Source organism: Lepisma saccharinum, chromosome 17, assembly GCF_977018435.1.
Source record: "Lepisma saccharinum chromosome 17, izLepSacc3.1, whole genome shotgun sequence".
Lineage (NCBI taxonomy): Eukaryota > Metazoa > Arthropoda > Insecta > Zygentoma > Lepismatidae > Lepisma > Lepisma saccharinum.
The window spans coordinates 19,822,229-19,847,864 of NC_139245.1; the positions used below are offsets into that span (position 1 = coordinate 19,822,229).

Here is a 25,636-nt window from a genome sequence, read left to right on the forward strand (position 1 = left end):
GGTGCGTCAGCACTTAAAGGTTATTTTGCACCCGTCTCGTTATATGGGGTCCAACCTTACCTAAATTAACTGTAATGTCGTTAACTTAAAAATTAACGCATTCTGACTTTGGTTAAAATCTGAGGATATAAAAGGATAAGGACAAAACACAGTCGCCAGAGCCTCGTTAGTCTGCAAAATGCAGTCCAGGGTGTACTATGTGGAAGTGAGGTTGACAATTGGTTTTCCTGCGTGGAAGGATCACCCCTTATTTACTTTTTAAAGATACGCTGTAACAGATACATTTTGGGTGAAGTAACAGTTGAAGCAACCGGACGGCTACCATATCTACAAGGGAAAATGTACTAAGTACTTTGTTATACCCATAATTATTTGATCTAAACAGAGGCGCAGCCACGAATTTTCGTCTGGGGGTCAAGTACCAGGATAAATGTACCAATAATAATAATGATAATAATAATTTAAATAACAATGTCATTATTTTAATTATTATTATTATTGTTATTGTTGATTTGCTTTATTTTACTTCGGTTCTTGTGCCACTTTTGCCTAATTTGCGAAGATGGGGATGAGTGATGATATGACGAAATTGATGAATGGACACTCACAAATTTCCATGCCCAAGCTGGGATTCGAACCGGGGACCAACATTATTATTATTAGTAGTAGTAGTAGTAGTAGCAGTATCAAAGACATTATTACCCTCGTAAAGCATTTGTGTTCGAACAAACTATTTGAATTCATTTTTCAACACGTTCAATTTCACATTAATAATGGAAAACAAGCACACAAACTATTTTTGTTAGACAGAAAATGCTTGATAAATGCATTCCAAATATAATTCTTTTCTAAATTAGCATGTATAACTTTCATGCACGATATATGTTTCACACATATGCAACATGGAGCGACGTGGACGTTACATTGTGTTCGTATTCAAAGTTTCTTTAATACATATTATATACAACACTGTGTACATTACACATTCAATTCATGCATCTCACAATAAACCAACAGAAAAATTATATAAATTGTCTCTCAAATTTGCAAGCTCCCTTCCCTCAAAACATGCATTTAAAACACAATCAATTAAGACAGGTCTTATTTCTCTGTCTGGTAATGCATTACAGAGAACAATGGCATTTTTTGGATCCAATTTTTTTGCAGGCTGAAATCAATATTGATTTAATAGGGCGCAAATAATTTCATGCATTCTCTCTTTTACAACTTGTGTGTAATGGTAACATCGTTGCCTTGTGATTAAGGGGTTCCGGGTTGGATACCCAGTGGAGGCACATGGCACCGTGGTTCGGATCCCACTTTAAACTGTAGGTTCAGTCCCGATTAGCCTTTCTGTGCATAAAGTTGACTTAAAAACCAAAAATAAATAAATAAATCTTACAACTTATTTTCATGTAGATAGTTCGGTGCCCAGGGCCGACGCCCGTCTACGGTCTGAACTTGATAAGACTAAGAAATTGCGAGCGAAGCGCGCAAGAAAAGTTTACGAAAAGTATTTTTATTGGCAAAAATTTGAAGTTGTGAACTGTAATTGCCCCCTGTAGGTACACTTGGCCGTTAATGTTTGCCCCTTGTCCCCCCTAGAACTCATTTCAGTCCAAGGTTGGGGAGGCAATGTCACCTGCCCCCTGTGTGGTTGCGCCACTGGATCTAAAGAAATATTTATTATAAAAATAATATTCGAGTAAAAAAAATGCATATTTCAATGTTGTATTCAAAATGCGTTAAATTTTAGGTTCAGATCTATACGATCCAGGTTAGTATAGTACACCCTGAAACCCCTCGCATTCATCATTATCTATTTGATATTTGAAAATTTCATCTTGACAGGGTGGATCAGCATGGATTTTTGGGTACAACATAGCAAAGTCTGGTCCACCTTTGACACAGCTACTTTTAAAATGTAATTTTCCAAATAGTGGTTATCATAACGCGCCACGATGCTAGGGGTCCCTGGTTCGAATACCTGCCGGGGCATGCGTGTTCTTTATGAGGGTCCATTCATCAATTTCATCTTATCATCATTCATCTTCATCTTTGCGATTAGCCAAAAGTGGCAGAAAAGTGAAGTAAAACAATCCAAATCAAATGAAACCAAACTAAAAAAGCATAATCCTCACGCTGCGTGTACTATTGTTTGCAGATCTGCAGGAAATGACCCCAACGTTTCACTGCAGGCCCAATTTTTAATTGATTTCCGGACGTTCGTGTATCAACGTCTGTTCCATAAGGGAAGTGTTCTGAGTGAGCAGACGTAACTTTTCCTTTTATTGTGGCCTTCACATTTGCAGCAGACACTTCCATTGTGTATAAGGCCATTCTATTATGCCGAGAGCGCATGGTTCACTTGCTTCTGGAAATGAAAGGAAAGAAGAAAAAATCTCTCCTGACGAGAACACAGCACGTACGCACGTCATCATTGCTTCAAAAGTACAGGATTCCACACTCCTTTCTTTGTACTAGACTTGAATACATTTCGTACAAAGGCAACGAAGTAATAAAAATGACAGAGATAAGTTAACGATACAATCAAAAGTTCTTCTCAAGCAGAGAATGTATAGCTTCAATAGCAATAACTTATTATTATAATCATCATTATATTCACGTTACATGACTGTCATGACTGCATTTCCAATAAAAGTTAACTTTCTTAAAAAGTAAAAATCCTATCAAAGAAATAAGATCACTTTTATCAATCAATGTATGAGTCTTACATCGAAGCATTTATTATACATACATTATATATATATATATATATATATATATATATATATATATATATATATATACAGGATGTCTCATAAGTAATAGCGCAAACCGACACAGGTAAAAGTACACGATACTAGAAGCAGAAAAGTTTCAGTAAACATGGGTCTGCAAACGAGCCGTTTTCGAGATAATCGCGAATGTGTGATTACAAGCCGCCACTGACTTCATTGTTTGGAAACGTCGTCCTAGTTGTAAAATGCTAATAATGTTTGCGAATGTGTGGGTACAAGTCGTCATTGATTGCATTTTGTAAACACCGCGCGGTCCGAGTTTTGCTCTTTGTTTACAAAACAGAAAATTTCCGAGATGTGGCGTTGTAATCAAACAGAACATTTCAACATTTACAAATACTGAAGTCAGTGACGGCTTGTACCAACACATTATTAGCATTTTACCAACTAGGACGACGTTTACAAACAATGAAGTCAGTGGCGGCTTGTAATCACACATTCGCGATTATCTCAAAAACGGCTCGTTTACAAACCCATGTTTACTGAGACTTTTTTGCTTCTATTATCGCGCACCTTCGCTTGTGTCAGTTTGCGCTATTACTTTTCAGACACCCTGTATGTGTATGTATATGTGCGTGTGCGTGTGTGTGTGTGTGTGTGTGTGTGTGTGTGTGTGTGTGTGTGTGTGTGTGTGTGTGTGTGTGTGTGTGTGTCCATGACACAGTGACGTATTCTGAAAATTTGACCTGGTCTACTTATTTATTCTATATATTGATTACCCGACCCATCTACATTAATTAGATGTAGTAGAAATAAAACACAAATTCAATCACGCAAGTAAAATAAAAACTGAACCCCAACGACGTTAAATTTTCGGCAATTTCTGTATTTTTCATAAAATCTTCCTTTTTACCTGAAACTGGACCTAGATTTACCTGCACCAAGGGAAATGTCACTTCATATAGCAAAGCTGTTTCTGCTACAATCGGGGAGGAAACCCGTTCGTCAGAAGGGCGCGATGGAGAACGATTAGTGGCTTATATAAACTAGGGATGGCCAAATGGATCCGGATCCGAAAATCTGGATCCGGATCCGGATCTGAGAGTTTCGTATCTAAATCCCATTATAATATTACCACACCTTAAAAGGTATTATGATCTTCGATTACAAATAATTTTCTCATTAGTTAGTCCTTCAAGATTTTTTTTCAAGTGTTGTTCCTAAAATACTTTGCTACGCATCGGCTAACACACTCCTGCATAAAAATAATCTTACTTGTTTAACATAAAATGGCAGACGTGATTTTGTAAATGCCATTGAAACGAATATGTATTCATTCGAATGTATTGGAAATGGAAACACACACAAATGTGATACATTTCATTCCAGGATGAAACCTTTAACACATTTAACAAGATAGAAATGTTATACAAAAATTATACAATTGTTCCACAGTTACAATTTTAAAAATTAAAATAAAACATTATAATATATGCAGTGTTATATAATTACAAAGTGTAAGACCCCCTCCGATTTCCATGAAACTTGGCAGGTGTATAGAGGGGCCCAAAGGAAGAAATACGTGTTTTTGTGTTTCGGCTGAAAAACTGTTTTAGGGGGCAAAACCCGCCTCAAATGTCAAGATGAGGACAAATTGACGTGGGGATCTTACCCCTGTGTCCCCCTCCGATTTCCATGAAATTTGGCAGGTGTATAGAGGTGCCTATGCCCCCTGTTTCTTCCTATGCCATATTTACATGGTTTCGGGATCAGATCCGTATTTCCATTTCTCTTCATCTTGACATTTGAGGGGGGGGGTGTTTGCCCCTAAAACAGTTATTTAGCTGAAACACAAAAACACGTACTTCTTCCTTTGGGCCCCTCCATACACATGCAAAATTTCATGGAAATCGGAGTGGGACACAGGGGTCAGATCCCCGCGTCAATTTGTCTTCATCTTGACATTTGAAGGGGGGGTTTGCCCCCTAAAACCTTTTTTTTTAGCTGAAACACAAAAACACATATTTCTTCCTTTGGATCCCTCTATTCACCTGCCAAGTTTCATGGAAATCGGAGGGGGACACTTAGATAACCTCCCTTGTAAGTGTATTAATTACAAATCGCGCACGCGCGCACACACACTATATATATATATATATATATATATATATATATATATATATATATATATATTAGCAGGTAACAATATGTTATAAACACATTCTTACTTTCCAAAGAAGAGCTCATGTGGGATGGCCAAACGGATCTGGATCCGAAAATTTTTAGGATCCGTATCCGAATTTCGGATCCGCGAGGATCCGGATCTGGCCATCCCTAATATAAACCAGTCTTAAATTTGTTTAAATAATTTACTTAAATTCTGCTTTAGAAGCTTGTTTTAATAATTTGTATAATAGACGGTGTTCAAAAATTATTGTTCGATTTTGTAAGGCCTTATTTTCACCATGATATTATCACAATTTGAAAGTGGAATGAATATCTATAGCTTCACACAGACCTTAAATGCATCTATGTTCAGCCGGTAGTTCCATTCTAGCCAAACCTTCTCAAGCATGTTTTATGTGACGTTTCCGATGAAACTCAATGTGTGATTTCTGTAAGTGGGGTTTCATCAAGGACAATTTTTACGTTCCTTCACTTCCATAGACACTGTGACAGAATTGCGAAAGTGAATCGACATCGCCATCGGAAACGTCACATAGACATGTTTGATAAGGTTTGGCTAGAATGGAATGGAAGTACCACCTGGATATTTGTCGTGAACGTATCGAATGAATTTAAGGTCTATGTGAAACTGCACTGAAGCCCTCCCCGAAATCTTACAAATATCTAATTAGCGATAATTAATTTTAATTCCTTAGCAGGATTAAACATCTTGTATAATAACTTGTAATGCACTGAGAAATTGATCTTCAGGGTTTCTACCCCCCCAATTTTTAGTATATAGATGTCGGCTGCTGATATGGGACGACCCCCCCCCCCCGCCCGAAATAAAATTCTGGCTACGGGTCTGCATGGGTGTTTATGCCTTCATCAATTCATCACTCATCCTTATCTTCGCGCTTCGCCAAAAGTGGCAGAAAAGCTAAGTAAAATAAATCAAATGAATCAATCAATGTATTTACTTGAGAATACAACAAGTAAAAACAAAACTATTTCTTCTTTAAATAGTTTTATAATAGAGACGAAGTGGTTATTGTCTAATAAGGGCACATGGAAAATGTAAAATGTGACCATCTTCTAGCCATTATAAGATACACGAGCAAAAGCAAAAGAATTAATCGATTTCCAAGCAAATGATGAACTATTTAAAATACGGGTGCCCGAAAAGTCTTTCCCTGATTGCAAACTTTATTCATATCCGCTATATGAAAGCAGAGATATGAAAGTGGTGCCAAAATGTTAGAAAACTAACCAAGTTTTCTTGTTGCAGGTTTCAGTAACGTGGCTGCATTGTAACAGTGTCAGTGCCCAGGAAACCGAAATGTTCACAAATCAGGAAAAAAAGATGTGTGTGTCCTCTGGTATCACGAGACCCGGTCACCAATAACAGTGGAGCGGAACTTTCAAACAACTTATGGAAAGATGCCGCCCGATGTCGAGAGCATTAAGTCGTGGTATGACAAGTTCAAGACCACAGGATCTGTTCCTGACTTACCGAGAAGTGGCCGACCATCAACCTCAGCGATTTCAAACAACGTAAAACATCAGCCAAAAAGTTCTCTTCATGATATCTTACACAAACGCTTATTGTTTCGTGCATACAAAGTGCAAATTGTATAAGCTTTATTGCCTAATTATACCAGTGAACACACTGAGCTTCTTCCTGATTTGTGAATATTTCCGGTTTCCTGGGCACTGACACTGTTACACTACAGACCCGTTACTGAAACCTGCAACAAAAAAAACTTGGTTAGTTTTCCAACATTTTGGCATCACTTTTACATCTCTACCTTACATATAGCGGATATGAATAAAGTTTGTAATCAGGGAAAGACTTTTCGGACACCCGGTACTATATTGGTATCAAATTAATAATAAGCTAGAAAGTTTATGTTATTTGTGTGATATGAATGAAGAATAGTTAGTTCGAAACAGGTGGTAATAGGCTCATTTAGAGTGATGTCGTTGAACTCCTTCGCCTCGATGTTGATTTACGAAAACAAACTCTGGTGCTGCGTCATTGCTGTTAGAAATGCAAATGTGCATTACGGAAGTTAACAACTCACTACCAACCTTATACAACGTGCATGTGGATTTTGTCAAATGAGAACAAACGCCATAACTATGAGAATGAGTAGAGAGAATGTGGTATAACATTTCATCCAAACAATCTCATTCTTTCCACAGTAATGATGCTGTAAAGGGCGCTCAACAAAAACCAGCGCAATAAATAAATAGGTTCTGTTTATGTTTTAATGTAGACGAGATGTCCCTGGTGTTTGTCAGGGGCGCAAACTTTTGACAAACATTGACTGGGCATAAATACTTGAGTTATAAGGTCATTAAAAATATATGCGATTGCATGTATCATGACATTAATTCGCACCAACAATGCATCTTTAATTATTTTCTTAAAAAGTCTGTTGTTTACTGATTTCAATAAGCATTTCACCGCGATAATAAATATAATAATAATAATAACACGAGAAATTATTGGGTAGGCTCGGATGCCACTAGTTACAATTTCATTAACGTGTATTCAATTTATAGGAAAGGCATTTGTTCTTAATTTTACAAAGTTTAAAATGCCCAAATAGAAAATACGGAAGCGTATAGAGGTCAGTGCATCTGCATACATGTTGTTAGGGTTTTATTTTTGAGCCACTGAGGAAGTCAAAGCGTCCTACATTCTAGAGCTGCAAAGTTATTCAATCGAGAAAGGGAGGGAACGTGGGCAGGAAACAAATCAGCGAATTGCAGAAGACCACACACATCACGAATATAGCCGTGATGTCAACAAATGTGTTTATGCACATCCCGGAAGACGATAAGGCGATTGAGAGAAGGGGCCTGCTGCGGTGCTGATAGTTCACGGGGGCATTGGTCCGCGTATCATGTGAGTCTCAGCTGGTCGCTAATCAACGCGTGAAGTGAGGTTTTCATCCTCGGAGCTGAGGATCTTTTCTCTCTCTTTGGATGGACTAGGCTAACCCCGTCGCGGTAGCAGCCTTTCGTTAACTGTTTTTAGACCGTGTGCCAAATAAGAAAAACGCAGACGGCGTCTGATCTGGCGGGCTCGGGACAGACCCAGTGGCGGACGTGATGTTTTCTTCCGATTGATATCCAAGCTTCCACGTTAAAGAAACGCTCGCATGGAAATTTTCAAAGTATTATCCATACACACCCTTTCTTTTGGTCCAGTATCCCTAAAAAAAAAAGAACATCAAAGGCAGTAAAGGTTGGCAAAATGAGGGCTGACTACTAAAAAAATATCCGTAACCCTCCCCCCTCCCTTTCGAAAATCCTGAGCACGCCACTGCGTATTTTGATTTTCTTCGGTGTACCGATATTGGCGTATCTATGAGGAGCCGATGGAGCTACAGCCTCTCCAGAAAATTTGAGAAAGTAAACATTTTAAAATGAAAGCAAGAAAGAATTCGTTAAAAAAAACCCAAGTGCACCCTCCTTTAAATGAACCCCCGTTAACCATTTTTGTCTTTGCACAAATTTCAAAACGACATTTAAAATGGTAATCACATTATAAAATATTTTACACAGTGTTATCCGCCCCTACCTACTTTTACAATTCCAGCTTCCGAAAGAAAGTCTGTCGTCCACTAGTATTCACATCCACGAATGAAACCGATTTCGGCGTACATTACTACATCGTCTGGCACCATTAAAGTAATTCTTGCTAGTCCCACTCTCGCAACAGACTCAATCTATAGCAAATCTAGCCTATCGCTTCGGTGACCAAGCGCGTTGGCTAGTCAGCTCGCTGTCTCGTCACCACATGTTCCAGCATCGAGTCCGTACTTTGGAATGTCCGTGTCATAAATATCATTCCATCATCATTCATCGTCATCGCCGACCTTCGTGGGGTAGTGGTTAGCACAGTACGAGGCCAGGGCTTCCGAGTTCGAATCCCACCTTGGGAAAGGGTGCTCTTTTGTGAGTGTCCCTTCATTGATTTTCTCTACCATCACTTCGCATCTTCGCGATTAGTGAAAAGTGGGAGAAAAGCCAAAAACAATAAATCCATCATATAAATCAAAATTATTCATCCTCATCGTTACAATTAGTCTAAAGAGCCAAAAAAAGTAACGTGAAATAACAAAAATATACGAAATGTCAACTCTAGCCTGGTACTTCATTTGTAATATTGATAAGTTGTGTGGTTGAGATAATTTGTTGACTCGCAATTCTTGTACATAGCATTGCCCTTATGATTGTCCTATACAACTGCAATAATGGTAATAGACACTGAAAAAGTTGACAACCTCATAGATAGAAAATCATAAATACAGACGTATATTACAAATTTAAATAACATACATGAGAATGAGTTAAGTAAGCAAGCCTTAATTTGTCCAGGGGGTCTCCTAAGCTTGCCTGAGGATCAATGTTAGACAACAGTATTTTTTTTTATTAATAGCAAATCCGAAAAAAAATCACTGATACTTGCCATTGGGTTTAAATGCAAGTTAGAAGTACAATAATTATTATGTACAGTGATAATGCTCAAGAAAGATTTTGAAAATTCTGACTGTCACTGTCCTAACCTTCAACCCCCTCCCCCTGGCTCCTCTTTGCTCGTGTAGAAAAAAGGAGGAAGTTTCGTTGCTCATTTATACACGGCACGTGTTGAGACATTCTGTAAAAAGAAACGTCGCTTAACAATTAAAGCTAAGAATAACTTAGGGCAAACGCTGCCACCCAACAGACAAGACAACTTCAAAAGAATCTAAGAGACGTGGATGGGAGGGGAGGATCAAATGCTGGCGATCTCTTCCCGCTTTTGTTTCTATTGGGCAATACTTTCTGCTTCAACTCGAAACTATCTTTAGTTGGATTCGGGTTTTTATACAATTTGTCCGTAGGTTTGTTTAAACTTTAGGATTGAAACTATTGGCGGGAGGGGCAGGTGCCACTTACAGAAGAAATGACTAAGAATTATAACAATATTGATAGCATTATATTACAACGATAATAAGCAATGCAATATTGGCAAAAAATAAACGTTCGGGTAATCTTTCTCCAGATAGTAAAAGAATAAAACAAATTTGAGAAAAAAATGTATTAATCAGGAAAAGATTTACTAGACAAATAAGTCAACACCGGAAATCGAATCCGGGGTTTATTGGTTACAAGACAAATCGTTAACTGATGGACATATGAGAGCATTTTAGGCGAAATGTTTCACATGTTCGTGACAGTTTCTCTTAAGGAAATGAATTCTCAAGTTTCACCCTTTTTGTAATTACTGTTCATACAAATAACAAAAAAACTACTTCTGTTTCACAAAAATCTACTTCTGCTATCACCTTATAATCAAAGAGTCCTGGGTTCGTTTCCTGGTGGAGGTACGAGTACATTAGCATTCCACTTTTAACATTCAGTCCCGATTAGTTTACCTACGTTTATATACATACTGGACCTAAGACGAGCCCTTGTAAATGGTCTTGATATAATGTCCAAAAATGTTGACATTTATTTCTAAAGTTATACATTATTCATGTGCTTGCAGCATATTCCATGCCCCTCTCAGGAATAACTTCTAGATCGGCCTATGATTAAAACTAAGTTTCAATCAGCCCTTTGAGGGCTAAGGCCTGAAAACTGGCTCTTCCATTGAGTAAGTAACAGCAGCTCACACAAGATGATATACTCTATAGAAAACATAGGAACCATATACACAGTTCCAGAATACATGTACGGGAAACCAGGGGGGGATTCTCTCTCATCCCCCCTTCCAATACAACCCTCTTAATACATATAGTAAATAAGTAAGTAATCGACATTGATGGCCTAAAGATATAAATACACAAAGGTAGAGAGACAACATAATATTTTTCTTTTATTTTTCTGTTTTCCTATTTGAAGTTTCATTTTCCGCATTCTCCCCGATTTCCGTGGCGGAGTGATTGTCACAGCGCGCTACGACGTCAGAGGCCCTAGGTTCGAATCCCGGTCTGGGCATAAGCGTTCTTTGTGAGTGTTGCATCATCGATTTCATCATATCATCAACCCACCTTCATCTTCGTGATTAGCCAAAAGTGGAAGAAAAGCGAAGTAAAATGGACTAAACCAATTTTTCCGGTTTCTCAGGGTAAGCGCGAAGATGAGAAAATTGACGATTGCATGCAATTGACACACACATGCCCTGGGAGGGGTCGAACACAGGAGCTTGTTGTTATATAGTGAACGAACGAGTTCAACACATGTGGTGGTAAGTGTTTACTTTCAAGATTCCGAATGAGTTATGCTACATCATTTTATGTTGAAATAATGTAACAGTGAAAAAAAAGACAATGGCTAACTGCCCCAGTATCAGTGGCGGCGATTAGGGGGGGGGTTGCTGCCCTACCTTTTGCCCCCGCACTGTAGTTGATTTGATTTATTTTACTTCGTTTTTCTGCCACTTGTGGATAATCGAGAAGATGAGGATGAGTAATGAAATTCATAAAGGGACACTCACAAAGAACACTTATGCCCAGACAGGGATTCGAACCCGGTTCCGCTACCGTACTATGACCTCATAATGCTAAGCATTGTCCATTAAAAGAAAGTAAATCGTTTTGCCCCCCCCCCCCCCCCCAGCGGTTTTGGCTCCCGATCACCGCTACCAGTGGCGAGCCCAGGATTTTCGAAAGGGAGGGGTTACGTATACTTTTTCTGGTAGTCAGCCCTTATTTTGACTTCGTTTCCTACCTTTGATGTTCTTTTTTTTAGGAATACTGGGCTAAAGGGGAGCTTATGACCCCCACCAACCCTCCTTGGGCACGCCACTGGCCGCTACTGCCCAGAATTATTTATTGGTTAATCTTGTGTTCCATATCCTAATCGGAATTCAATTAAGAAATCATCAAATGTTCACTATAAACATCTGGAATAATAATGGGGTCATTGCGAATAACCCAGAAAAGTAGAAAATTAAACTAAAATTAAGGAATTTCTTTCCGCCCTCGTGACGAAGTGGTTACCGTAGCGGTCCTGTGTTCGAATCTGACACCAGGCATGTTCTTCTCCTTCCTCGTTTCAGGAGTTCAACATTCATCTTCATTGCATTGATTAACCTCGCGGGTAGCAAAGTGACGTAAAATAACGAATATGCTTATTTGTATTAGTAGTGACAGGCGCAATAATGATGGCGATGACAACAAACAATTAACTTGAAAAAAACATTCGTAAATGAAGCAAGCTGGTAACTGTTCCCTGTAGTATGTTGCATGTTGAAGGTATAGCTCACTCAAATGTCAAAATGCCAATGCAGAAAACAAAGTGACTGACTTTTTGATCACCCTGTACTTTGTGGGCATTTTCGTCTTATGGAAACCAGACAGCATTCCCGAACATCTTTTACATGAAATAATCTCTATATTTAAAATTTAGCCAGTCTGGCTTGGCACATATTGAAAAGATGTTGAACTAGATGTCCCGAGAAGAGCATCCAGTCGCAACCCGATATTCCGACAGTTGGCAGAGGTGATCACTGCCAGAAAAACCTGTGCAACCTTGGTAACATTTGAACACGAGATTTGGCTCCGACTTCCGAAATGGTAAGAAGTTCCCTTGAATCACGGGAAGATATCGTCCCATGGCTCTGATGACGTGGGTCGGGCGACGTAGGGTAATAGAAAAATATCCACTCTAACCCTGGAATACTCTAATTTTAACGTTATTTTGCAATGGGCAATAGGTTTCATTTAGACGCTGATCTGGCAAGCGTGCAAATCTCACGTTCAAGCCAATCAAAGGAACTGTTTCCAGTACCATGACGACACTGAGGAATGGTTCGTAAATACGATTTAGCAACACTGCACTGCTGTTGCATGCGTTAAGAGACCACACACGTCACGCACACGTACGACCTGTGTAAAATTGGATGCTTTCACGTCATTCTTGTTGAGTGCTGTACGAGAAATTTTGCATACTTTTGCAAGACTAAAGTAGTTTCAGTCGGAGTGGTTTGTTTGGTAGAGGCATTCTATCAGTTGGGAGCAGGGTGCAAAATCCTGGGGGGGGGGGGATGGGGATTTCACCCCACCAACAATCTTGGCCTCAAAAATCCCCCCAGCAAAAAATCCGGCGGAAGAGTTTTTGATGTAACAACAAAAGCTAAGCAATTAATTTGAACTTCAAATAAGCTATTACTTGGACTTTACTATGGATAATATTGAAAACACACACAAAGTGGTGTTCGTGAATGTTGCATGCTATTTATTCCTCTCTCTCTCTTTTTCAAGATACTATTAACAGATCTACACCAATAGCATTTATACACACAATAAAATTAAGACAAGAATACAAGACGAATATTAATAGATCTAAATGATTAATATTAATAGAAAGCAAAACCTAAACAAAAACTTGTAGATTATAAAACTATGTACTGACATCTAGAAACAGTTAGTAAAGGAATTACTTTGTTACTTTATAAATATCTGATATACGTATGTAAAAGTAACAAATTAATTTCTTTATATTTAATAATAAATCATTTTCAAATATTTAATTTAATTTTATATTTACTAACATTATAAATATGTACGTGTATCATATAATAATCATATGTGTGTGTGTAGATCTTCCTTCCCCCACCAGTCTTCAATGCAAAAGTGTGAACTGCAGCTATAAAACAGGATGTCAAAGAAATGTCACAAAATGTCAACAAATATTTATCTCTTTGACATTCAATTAATGAATTCATACCACTAGGTTCGAAAGTTAAGTTGTAAGTACAGTTACCGACAATAAAAATGGGACATCTATAGTCGCTTACCTTCAAGTGTGTTGTCTAACTCAACGGGCGACAAGTGGATTTAATAGCAAAATTTTCAATGGCAACTTCTAAAACCGCCGTAGAGTTAGGCAAAACACATAACGCCTTGCAGCGAAGCGAATATTTCAGGATCTAGGTGTCCCATTTTTATTGCCGGTGACTGTACACTCAAGGTTCATGGAATGGACACAGAGGGCTGCTGGAAAAGTTTCTGCAATCAATGTAAAAAAAAGACGTGAAATTCTGGGAATGGCTTTATTGTTTTTCAAAGTATTCACCCTTATGATCGATACACTTTGCATACGCTCAAACCAATTGTGAAAGCATTTTTTCCACTCTGAAACTGATACCTCAGTAACCGCTGTTGAAAATAAGATCCTTAGGAAAATATTTGGGTCTAAAAGAGATGAGGAGACAGGTGAGTGGAGGAGGTTACATAATTTAGAAGTACATAATTTGTATTCATGTCCAGATATTATTAGAATGATTAAATCAAGAAGACTTAGGTGGACAGGCCGTGTGGCACGAATGGAAGAGGAAAGAAGAGTTTACAGGATTTTTGTTGGGGAAACCTGATGGTAAGAGACCTGTAGGAAGACCAAGACGAAGATGGAGGGATAACGTTGAGATGAACCGGGATGGAGAAGAGTATATAGATCTTGCTCAGGATAGGGACAGATGGAAGGCCTGTGTTGCTGCAGCCATGAACCTTCGAGTTCAAGAAGGCTAGAGAGTTAGTTAGTTAGTTATTCAAGAGAGGCTTTTCCCCCACAAATAACTCTGCCTTAATTTGCATCAGTTTAATTTAACCAGTATCACTCATAATTGCCGGTCCTTTACAATAATTAACACAAATTACCGTGGCTGACATGTGAACTATATACTCATATTTTTAAGCTGACGTTCATTTTCCAAGGGGCAACCCTCGGGTGAGCTTTGGGGAGCATTCAGACGGAAGCGACACGCGACAGGAGACAAGCGGTACAGGAGTTTCGCACCGAAGTGACAAGCGACACGAGCCAATTCGTTCTCTAAGCAAGCATTCACCGTGCATACGCTACCAACAGACCGTGGAGACAAGATGCACGAAATTGATGAAGAGGTACGTGTAGCTTGTCTTGTCGCTTCGGTAAGATTGATTTCCAAGCGACTCGTGTCGTTTGTCACTTCGGTCTGAAAGTTCCATGAAAGTGTGGGGACAAACTTAAAAAAAATAAGTAAGCACTTTAAATACACAACCATTCGAAACTTCCCGATTCTTCCTGTCGTCTTAATGCAATTTATGCATTGCATTGCACAAAATGTAGCGTATTTACGATTTGTTTCAAATTCATTTACAGACATCGGACCAGGGTGCGAAATCATATTTATAATCTTAATAGATATAAAAGGAAATTACTAAATATTTAAATATACATTACTATTAAATACATATAAAGCAATTAATTTGTTACTTTAATGTAGGCTATATAAGATATTTATAAAGTAACAAACTAATTCCTTTACTAACTGGTTAAAGATGCCAATAAATTACGAAATAGTTGTATTGTGTATACATTTTTGTTTAGATTTTTTTCTGTTAATATAAATCAATTAAACTTCAAACTTATATTGGTCTTTCTTGCATCCTTGTTTAACTTCTATTGTGTTGTGTATATTGGAATAGATCTGTTGATGATCTTTTGAAAGAGAGAGAGAGAGAGAGAGAAAGAAAGAAAGCATTCAACAATCGCAACCACACTACTTTGTGTATGTCTTCGATATTATCCTTAATAAAGTGTATTTGAAGTTAAAACTAATTGCTTATCTTATATTGTTTAAAGAAAAACTCCCTCCCCCCGCGAATTTTGGTGGTGGGGATTATCAAGGGCAAGATTGTTGGTGGGGGAAATTCCCCCTGTCCCCCCAAGGATTTCGCACCCTGCATCGGACACAAGCTAAAATTTGCCAGCTAGCAACGTGAACGCTTCAATAGCCAACTGTGCGTCGGCGAGCGTCGACCTTGGCAATGACAATGGTATCCCGTGGCACCAAGTGTGTAGCTAATCACATGCTGCTTACTCGTTATCTGGCCTTGGGGCAGAAAATAAATGGCTTATCAATGCAACATGTTGCCTCGAAGTCTTGTTAAAACTAGGAGTTCTACGATGTATCGGAGCATCCACCAGCTTACTCTTTGCGTTACGCAATCACCACCGTTGATGATTGTGATTTATCTCGTTACACAATCGTGCATTCCGCAATTAGGAGAAATTGTAGGATGGAAAAATGCTGCACGGTGTTTATGTATTTGGCTACGCCACTTAATATTTATCCATGCCAGAATTTTCTTTTAATGTCTTAGGACACACCACTGAACAATTGAAATTGCAAAGACATGCAGCAGGGTTTGAAGCTGTAACCTTCAATATACGAGTACAAAAGTTTCAGATATTATTAACATCTTGAAATATAATGTGAGACTACAAATTTAACATTATATAAAAGTGATTGATTGATTAATTTGGTTTATTTTACTTCGCGTTTCTGCCACTCTCTGGCTAATCGCGAAGATGAGGAAGAGAATCAAGAAGACTTAGGTGGGCAGGCCATGTGGCACGAATGGGAGAGGAAAGAAGAGTTTACAGGATTCTTGTTGGGAAACCTGATGGTAAGAGACCAGTAGGAAGGTCAAGACGAAGATGTAGGGATAACATTGAGATGGACCTAAAAGAAATCGGTAAGGATGGAAAAGAATGTATTGATCTTGCCCAGGGTATGGGCAGATGTAAGGTTTGTGTTGCTGCAGTTATAAACCTTCGGGTTTAAGTAGGCTAGAGAGTTAGTTAGTTTAGGATGAGTGATGATATGAAATTGATGAAGGGACACTCACAAAGGAGCCATGCCCGGGTCGGGATTTGAACCCAGAACCCCCGCTATAGAAGAGTGGAAAATTATGCTAAATTTACGTGATGCAATAAAATAACATAGTTATCTTATTTTAGTGGAAGTACCATTTGCCTTATGTTTTTGCATCTTTCAATTTTAACCTTTTTATTGCGTGGGTGGATTACATTCTCAAAGGACAATGTTAACTGTTTTTTAAAGAGTAAACCTAACATAAGCACAAGTTACATTGCATTTGTATTTTGTACCTTATCTATATATTTGTGGTTAGTAACTACAATGAGGGTGAATAATGAATTCATGATATGAATGAAAAACAAACGGAAATGAACATCCATACCATTTGTAGTTACGGTCTCTCTTTGATCCAGTTCTCCTAAAAGATGAGTAATTTATTACTGACTAACCGATTAGGTTACTCGTGCTTCTCTGATAGCGTAATGGTAACGCCGTCGCTTTGGAATCAAGGGCTCGATCCCAGATGGAGGCATATTTTGATTTATTTGATTTAGTTTATTTTACTTCGCGTTTTGTGTCTCTTGGCTAATTTGCGAAGATGGGGATGAGTGATGAAATGATGAAATTGATGAATGGACATTCACAAACAACCAAGCCCGACCGGGATTCGAACCCGGGACCCTTGGCGTCGCAGCGCGATGTGCTAACCACTCGCCGACAGGGTCGGGCTTGGAGGCATATTGTACAGTTGTTCGGACGGCAGGTCCAGTCTCCATTAGCCTCTCTAAGGGTACAACAAACTTTGTCTAGCCTGCTATAAGGAACCTCCCACCTTTTTTAAAATTTCTGGTCATCACTAAGTATGTCCTCAAAGACTGTCAATGAAACAGTTATTTATCACACTATAAAATCAATTTATCTGCTTATGATGAGGAAAATGACGCTTACTTCAATGAAACAAAATAACTAGAAGGTGCTTGAAAATATGTTTCAGTGAACATTCATCAGTGCTAATTTAAAGCAAAAATTGCTCTTACATAATTGAAAAAGCAAGGTAAAGTTTCTTTATGGTGAATCCTTTGGAAAAGTAATACCGCAGGGTACATCTTCTCTGGGGACACTCACATTTCAGGCTAACGGACCCCTGGCGTCTGGATTCACAGCCAGTATATAATCCTCTGCTGGGGATTGTTTTGTGTCTTATCATTCACAATCAATCCCGTCGTCGCGATTAGACAAAAATGGCATAAAAGCAACGTGAAACTTTCAAAATCAACAAGTTAAAGGTTCCTCAAAAGCAACCGTGAGTTACATTTGAAGTTATTTTCTGATTAATAAGCACTACCCACTCGGATAAAGATCTAACAAGAATGCCAGGCATTTTCTTCAATATGTTAATTGGATAATGAAACAATAAAATGTTTCTCAATATCCTCAAACTTAATACCTTAACTTCCTTTAAAAACTTTCGCATTCCACACTAAATGCGGAAAGAGAGCAAAATGAAGCAAATATCGAGTTCAATGGTACGTCTAGAGGGTCAATGGTGCCTCATATTATTTTAAAGAAAGGAAATGTGTCCACAATCACAAAATTATAGGAGGTTAGGGGTCGGACATCCATCCCTACAGCCCTATCTTTCTTCCCCTGTTTATCTATCTCTCTCTTTCTCACTTCCTTATATTCTCTGTACTTATTTTCTCCATGTCTCCCTCTGTCTACTGATCTCTTTCTTTCTTTACTCTTGGTCCTTCTTTCTTCCTGCCTTTCGTTCTTCTCTCCCTTTATATGGTATATGTTACTATTTATATCTTTCTATCATTGCGACTCTCTGTACTCCTGTATTTATTATCTCTCTCTATCACTCTGAGTATACTGTACATGCCCTTCACATGGACGTCCGCAGGATTTTTTCCAGGGAGGGGCAAGCAAGGTAATTTTTTTCCAGGGGGCAAAGGACACATATTTTCCTCCAAAATAGTGATGCCCCCTCAAAAAACACTGTTTCAGTCTGAAGTTATCATGTTTCTTCAACGAATTTATAATAATTAACATAAATTACTGTGATTGAAATGAAATTATGTGTGAATTATATATTTTTTAGTTACCCCCCCCCCCTTCCGGACGCCCATGGCCCTTCATGTAGTGTGAACATCTCTTTCTCGTCGACCCCCATGGAGGAGTGGTTAGCACATGGCTCTATGACGCCAGGGGTCCCGGGTTCGAATCCCGGCCTGGGTATCGATGTTTGTGAGTGTCCATTCATCAACTTCATAACATCACTCATTCCCATCTTCGCAAATTAGTCAAAAGTGACACAAAAAGCGAATTAAAATAAAACAAATCAATCAATCAATCAATCTCCTCGATGTACTGTCAACTAATCAAAATACTTCTCTTGCCGGCTATTTGGATGGGCAAGAGGGTGCAATGATACTATTGGCGACGACCCTTTTAGGGACAAACTATTCGGACGTTTACCCCCGCATACGCATTTTAAATGTGATACTTAGGCCTACATAAGAAAGAACCGCTCTTCCTTCCCTCTACAAAATATTTTTTCACCTCCCCACTCGCGTTTATTGTCGTGTTTTTTCCCCTTTTCAAGCACAGTTAAGAGTATGAACAACGAGTCATTCATCGCAGAATATAGAGAAAGACGAAATAAATTAATTTAAAATAAATCACTTTCTTAATAAGGTCAGAATGAGGTCACCATTTGACATTTTCTAACATTTGATTCATTGTCCTGATTTAACCACGCAAAAAAACACTTCAGAACTCTTATTCCAGTCTCTTTGTCTAATTTATTTGGCTTTCCTATTTTAACATCAATCGCGACGATGATTAATGAATGGATGAAATTACAGAAGTGGCAAGCAACACCCACAACAAGATTCGAACCCAGAATCTTCGAGCACTAGACCACGTGCAATCAGATCTCCTAAAACAAAACGACGCCAGGGGTCCCGGGTTCGAATCCAGACCCGGGCATGGGTGCATGTCCCTTCATCAATTTCAACATTAACTCATCCTCGTCTTCTCGAGCCCGACCCTGTGGCCGAGTGGTTAGCACATCGCGCTGCGACGCCAAGGGTCCCGGGTTCGAATCCCGGTCGGGCTTGGTTGTTTGTGAATGTCCATTCATCAATTTCATCATTTCATCACTCATCCCCATCTTCGCAAATTAGCCAAGAGGCACAAAACGCGAAGTAAAATAAACTAAATCAATCAATCAATCAATCAATCAATCGTCTTCTCGATTAGCCGAATGCGTCAGAAAAGCGAAGTAAAATAAATCAAATCAATCAAACCCTACATCAAAACTGGGAGACAAGCGGATTAAGATCTGGCAACACGTGGCCACAATCTCGTACGATTTCCTGGGCCTCCCCGATGGCGCAGTGGTGGCGTCGTCACCTTGTAATCAAGGGGTCCCGGGTTCGATACCCGGTGAAGGCACATAGTGGTTCGGATCCAACTTTGAACTGTGGGTCCAGTCCCGATTAGCTTTTCTGTGCATAAAGGGGACTTAAAACACCAACTCAATCGTACGATTTCCTGATCGCGTCGAAATCGAAAGCCACTGGCAACACTGTTCTGGATTCCGGAAGAGCTACGAACTGTATTTAGATTTGATTTTATTTTTGTAATTTAGCGTCGCTTTTGGCGAATATGAAAAAAGGTGTTGATGTGATGAAATTGATGTGGAGACATGCACAAAGAACAGCCATGCCTAGGCAGGAATTCGAAACCGGGACCCTTGGCGTAGAGCTCGATCTGCTAGCCCCGGAGGTCGGCGAACTATATTTTTTTAGGACGCTACTAATATGTACCCAAGCGTTTTCAAACTTGAAGTGAGAGTAATGATAAATAAAACAAAAACAAATTACATTTTCAAAATTTATGATAACTTTCCGTTTCGATTTTATACAAATGAAAAGTAAATAAAATAAACGCAGCAGGTAAACTTTAGAATTGAAAATTTGTGTGGGGAATTTTAAACTTAGTATTTTCCGCTGACATTTCTACATAGCACATTTCCTGCATGTACCACATCACAATACAGCACCCTTGGAGAAAATAGGCGCAGTCTACGTCATCAGTGATGCGGCAGCACTGACATAACTCAACTCAACAAGGATTTATTGGACTTAAAGCTTTACAGGTGGCTGTTTATGCTCAGCATACTAGCACTGACATAGACAATTTCACAAAGCTGTAGCGAAAAATCAGGGTTGGTTCGATATCTCAGTTCGTAGAGCAATTGCTACCTTTAATTACATCCTTGACATAAATCACCAATCAAAATTATAGTAGGCCTCCCCGATGACGTAATGGTAAGGTCGTCGGCTTATAGTCAAGTGGTCTTGGGTTCGATACTCGGTGGAGGCCCATAGCGAATAGGATCCCACTTTAAACTGAAGGTTCAGTACCGATTAGCCAATCTGTGCATAAATGGACTTAAAACTAAACTCAAATATCAGAGTAAATGATCACCAATTAGAAATATAAAAAGGTGGTAGTTCCCTATGTTCAACGAGATTCTAAAATTAAGAGATGTCTAAAACTATCAATCGTCAATTAACACAATAGTAAATCTTGTTGGATTTTCTTGACATCTAAAATGAGGCGATCGCCTTTAGAAATGCCTTCCAAAATTTACGGCGACGCTGATAGGAGGAAGTTTGAAAAAAATCATCCGACCCACGGGACAACGCAGTTAATTCGCCACTGCTGGGAGAGAGAAGGAGGGGGGGGGGGTAATGTCACGTACTAGTAACCTTCAAAAAGATGTAACTTGGGGAACATATGTTCTGATGATTCAATAAAGATTTACGCAGGTGTGTCCCATGTGTGAGTTCTGAGAGTTCTCACATCCTACACTGACGCAAGACAATTTCTCTTCTTCCGATTCGCCTTGCTCTAATTTAGTTCAAGGTCTCACCTCTATAACAAGTTATTCAGTCGATAACTGAGGGTTGTAACTAGTTTTATGAGAACTTCGCATGAATTGTAAGCGAATGCGTGTGGGAGGACATTCTGATGGCTGGAAAATGACCCATTTTGAGTGAATTTTACATTGCCAAATTTCCAGGTTGCGCCCCGAGAGAAGGTTTTCAAATCCCCTTAGAAATATCTGTGAAAAAGTCGTGCTTAAAAAAGCACGTTGATTTTCCTCGACTTCTTTTGTGTCGTGATATCGCGAAATCTGATTTTATTGTCCCAGGTGGAGCAGAATTGTTATGTAAACAGCTGGCTGCAATAAAAAATGTTCTTGAACTTAATCGCGCTCAACAAGTAGAAGAAAGCTTGAAAAGAACAGTGGCTCTCGTGTAAAGTAAGTGATGGGGAGAATTTCACAGACAAGTTTTTACAAATCACTAGGAGTAAGCACGATATCGACATTTTATCGGGAAGCAAATCTCCACGTCATGATTCCAATTTCGGAATATCATTTTCTGATTTCCGGGTTCCCGAACTGTTTGGAAATTCCAAGTATCGTTTTCTATTAGATGTGTTTAAGTGCTGGGCGTAATGTCTACTCCACACGGTGGAGACTCGCAGCCACTCGTCCTCTCCCTTCCTTTAGGAACGTTAATCATTTCCTAAACTGCAGTTCTAAATTCAGTCCTAGCCAAGTAATTAACATTTTCTCCCCTCTTAGAATACCAGCTATCATTTTACCACCCATCAATAAATTTCTTTATTAGAAGTTCATTTACTGCCAAGAGTAAAATTAATTAATTTTCGGAAAGTAAATGAAAATATCAAAAAGTAGTTCTCTAGAAATACCCTTTCTCAGTGCTCGGGTAAAATTGTAACATTTTCTGTCAGTTGGTTCTGAAAATAATCGTGACCAAAATTACCCCGTAAGCCTGACGAGGAAAATGCTCAAATTTTCGTCAGAGTATAAGATCACCTTAAATAGTCCACTATTATTATAACGGCAAGATATGAATTTACATACTTCCATTAGGCAGTTCATTACACATAAAAAAGTTAACAGAAATTCCAGAATTTTTGTTCCTCGACATTTTGGTTCAATTCGAGCACAGAATAGACACGCGCTAAAGATAACACCTCAAGTGGATTTTATGAAGGAGAGTACAGAATCACTCGTCTCAGCTCAGTACAGATGTGACGTAGAACATGATCGGACACACTTCCTCCGTTTTTACTTCCTGCGTCAGTGACGACAATGACAACAGACCGAGGATAATCGCTGTGTCCGCCTCGACCACGGAAACCATGAATGGACACGTACTCCAATGTGACCTTCGCCTTGTTAACGTGGAAATCCGAAGAGGGAGGGAGAAGGGGTACTGGTCATGAAGAGGAGATGATATTGACGTAAGTTCCTGAATACATTAATACACATTATATCCTTTGCCTTTGGAACGCGTGATTATCATTTGTTGGCCTATGAACTCATCTGCCATAGCAGCTGCTTCCGTTTATCGTTTGAGTGAACGCCTAGTTGTTTGTTAATACTTCCTCTATAATATATCGTTGCCAGGTCTCTACTACCACACATGCAAGAGGAAGGGGGGAGAGGCAAATCAACCAACTAACAATTAATGTTCATTGTCGTTGTCACTGATTGATTTATATTTTGGTATAGTGCCCCTCATCAATTTCATCTAATCTTTCTTCATCCTCATCGTGGAGATTATTCTAAGAAAATGAGAAGAGCGACGTAAAATCTGAAAATCAAAACACTGAAGTTGGGGCAGGGGAGATCTTTCCAACAATAACGCAGAAACACAGCATATATATATGGTAATGACACAGTCTAACGCTGGAATATGAATGTTTCACACAAATCATTTCAGTACTCTGTGTTATTTACTATAAAGGACTGTCAATTATTATAAGCGTTGATGGGATTCGATGCGCTGACAACGTGTCACCAAACGAAAAGCCGCTTGGCAGGTCTTGACTCTCAAAGAGTTGTTGGCCACGGGGAGAGAGAGAGAGAAAGCAAGAGAGACTGTTAATTACGTACAACTGGTACAGATCGGTGCACGAACGCGACAACTTCAAACTGAATCACTAACTTGCGAAGAATGCCTTGCTTGCCCCTTCCCTCGGAAAAAATCCTGCGGATGCACAAGCTGTTCATTTATTTTTTACAGCCCCAACAATTGAAAGATAACAACGCCTCTGGTTTAGTCTATTAACGATATTCCTAAAATATTACAGCAATTTTTCTATCAATAAAAGTAGGGTAATTAGGTGAAATGAGCTTCTAGCCAGTGGCGTATCGTAGCCTCCCCGCAGGTGACAGATGTCCTGAAATAGTAGAAAGTCGTCGAAAAGAAAAAGCATTGATGACTGGTCGGTTGTTATATATGATTAGCTACCCCTTCCTACCTCACATGGGCTCCTGCAAAAAGTTTTGCAAGAGGTCAAAATCGGACAGTTGTGTCCGTAGTTGGCATATAGTCTCTGTCCGAAAGGTACGAAGTACGTACTTGAAGCATGGTTTTGGCAGAAGTGACGTCACCTAGTACAGTTCGAAAGCGCCAAGAACAGGAGTACGCAAGTGCATAGCTCGCAGTGCAGATGAAAGCTGACTCGGTCACGTGATTTCCACACTCGTTGTTCGCTTGCTTAAAATCGCGGAGATAGAAAGCCAGCAACACAGGTTAAATACACGTTATGGGTCAGCAAGTTGTTGGTTAAAGTGCTTCTAATGTGTGGAAATGTATGTGTACGAACATTTGAAAATGCTATGTGATATCTATGGTGAAAAACAAGTGTTTATAACGTGGGGGAAAACAACGAGTACTCAGCTTTATCTACTGATCGTATTTGGCGCTGCAGTCGAAGTGCAATTCGGAAGACTTTCACTTCCAGTCCACGACTTCAAGACCGCACTCCAAGACCATACTCGGAGGATGCTCGCTTCAAGTACTGTCTTGCATCTTTCGGACACGGCCATAGTAATGTAATGTTGACGACGTGTCATTAAGGGAAAAACATGTTTTGAGGGAGAGAGGAAAGAAAATATGTGAAGGAAGTTAGGAAGCTCTAGAGAATGCGAGAAACGAAGGAAGATAAGTCAGAAGATACAAAGACAGAGAAGAAAGGAAAGATGAGAAAAAAGAAAAAGGGGAAGACAAAGGAAAGGAAAGAAGGGAATTTGGAAGAGAAAGAAATATAGAGAAAGGGAAGAAATAAAGAAAGAGGCAAAGGAAAACATGGAGCAAAGACAGAGAAATATAGAAAAGGGAGACATACAGAGAGAGAGAGATTAAAGTGGAAAATACAGCAGAAAATGGGAGAGAAAAGATTTCTAAAGAAATTATAAAGAACAGAGGTAGTGTAAGTACGAACGGAGGGTTACTAAGAATAAGGAAAGGAAATCGAAAGCTAGAGAGAAAATAGAAGAAAGGAAGATAGTTAGAAATAAAACGAAAAAAGAAAGAATAAGTATGTAACTTTTCCTTATTCCAAGAGGAAGAGGGGGTTGTTGGCTCCCCAGATATTATATTTTTCTTTAATAGAATGGCGAAGCCGGGATTCTTTCTTGGAGACGGGACAAGCTTCATGTAGTCAAGCCAGATATTTGGCACATGGACTTCTGAAACTTGTTTCTTTGTTTTAAACAATTAAGCTGCGTATATACGTACACAGACATAAAAATACTGTTTAGGAACTTTTTAAAGGATAGTAAACACTTCTATTTTGAACTTTGGGAGGACTTGAGTCCCAAACTGACCCCTTGACTGCTTCTATGTTTTAGTGTAGATATTCACCGTATCCTATTAATACTAATAAGTAAGTGACCTTACTATTTCAGTGCTGTGCGTAATGATTTTTTAAAAAATATTCCTCGACACTTTAATTTCTTTCGCGAACAAGGGCATCCAAGCCCCCCTAAACATGTGGTTAGCGTTTGTCACGCTTGATGCCAGCGATCCCGGGTTCGAATCCCGGCCTGGGTATCAGTGTTCTTTGTGACTGTCTCTTCATCAATTTCATCATATCATCATTCATACTAATCTTCGCGATGTAAAATAAACCTAATCAATCAGTTTGAATGTGTTAGAATAAAATAATAGCGGACCCTAGTCTT

The 25,636-nt window shown here is 39.0% G+C and overlaps 1 protein-coding gene across 4 annotated transcripts in view; it reads left to right on the forward strand.

The window, feature by feature from the left end:
* Positions 1 to 25,636, forward strand: part of LUBEL (Linear Ubiquitin E3 ligase) — a 104,509-nt gene that overhangs the window by 3,209 nt on the left and 75,664 nt on the right. Inside the window, exon 1 of one of the 4 annotated variants that reach the window (XM_083139035.1) lies at positions 22,777 to 22,905. The exons of the other annotated variants lie outside the window; for them this stretch is intronic. The gene's annotated coding sequence lies outside the window, so the exon portion shown is untranslated. Of the gene's footprint in view, positions 1 to 22,776; positions 22,906 to 25,636 lie in introns of those variants that run through there. 4 annotated transcript variants of the gene reach the window in all.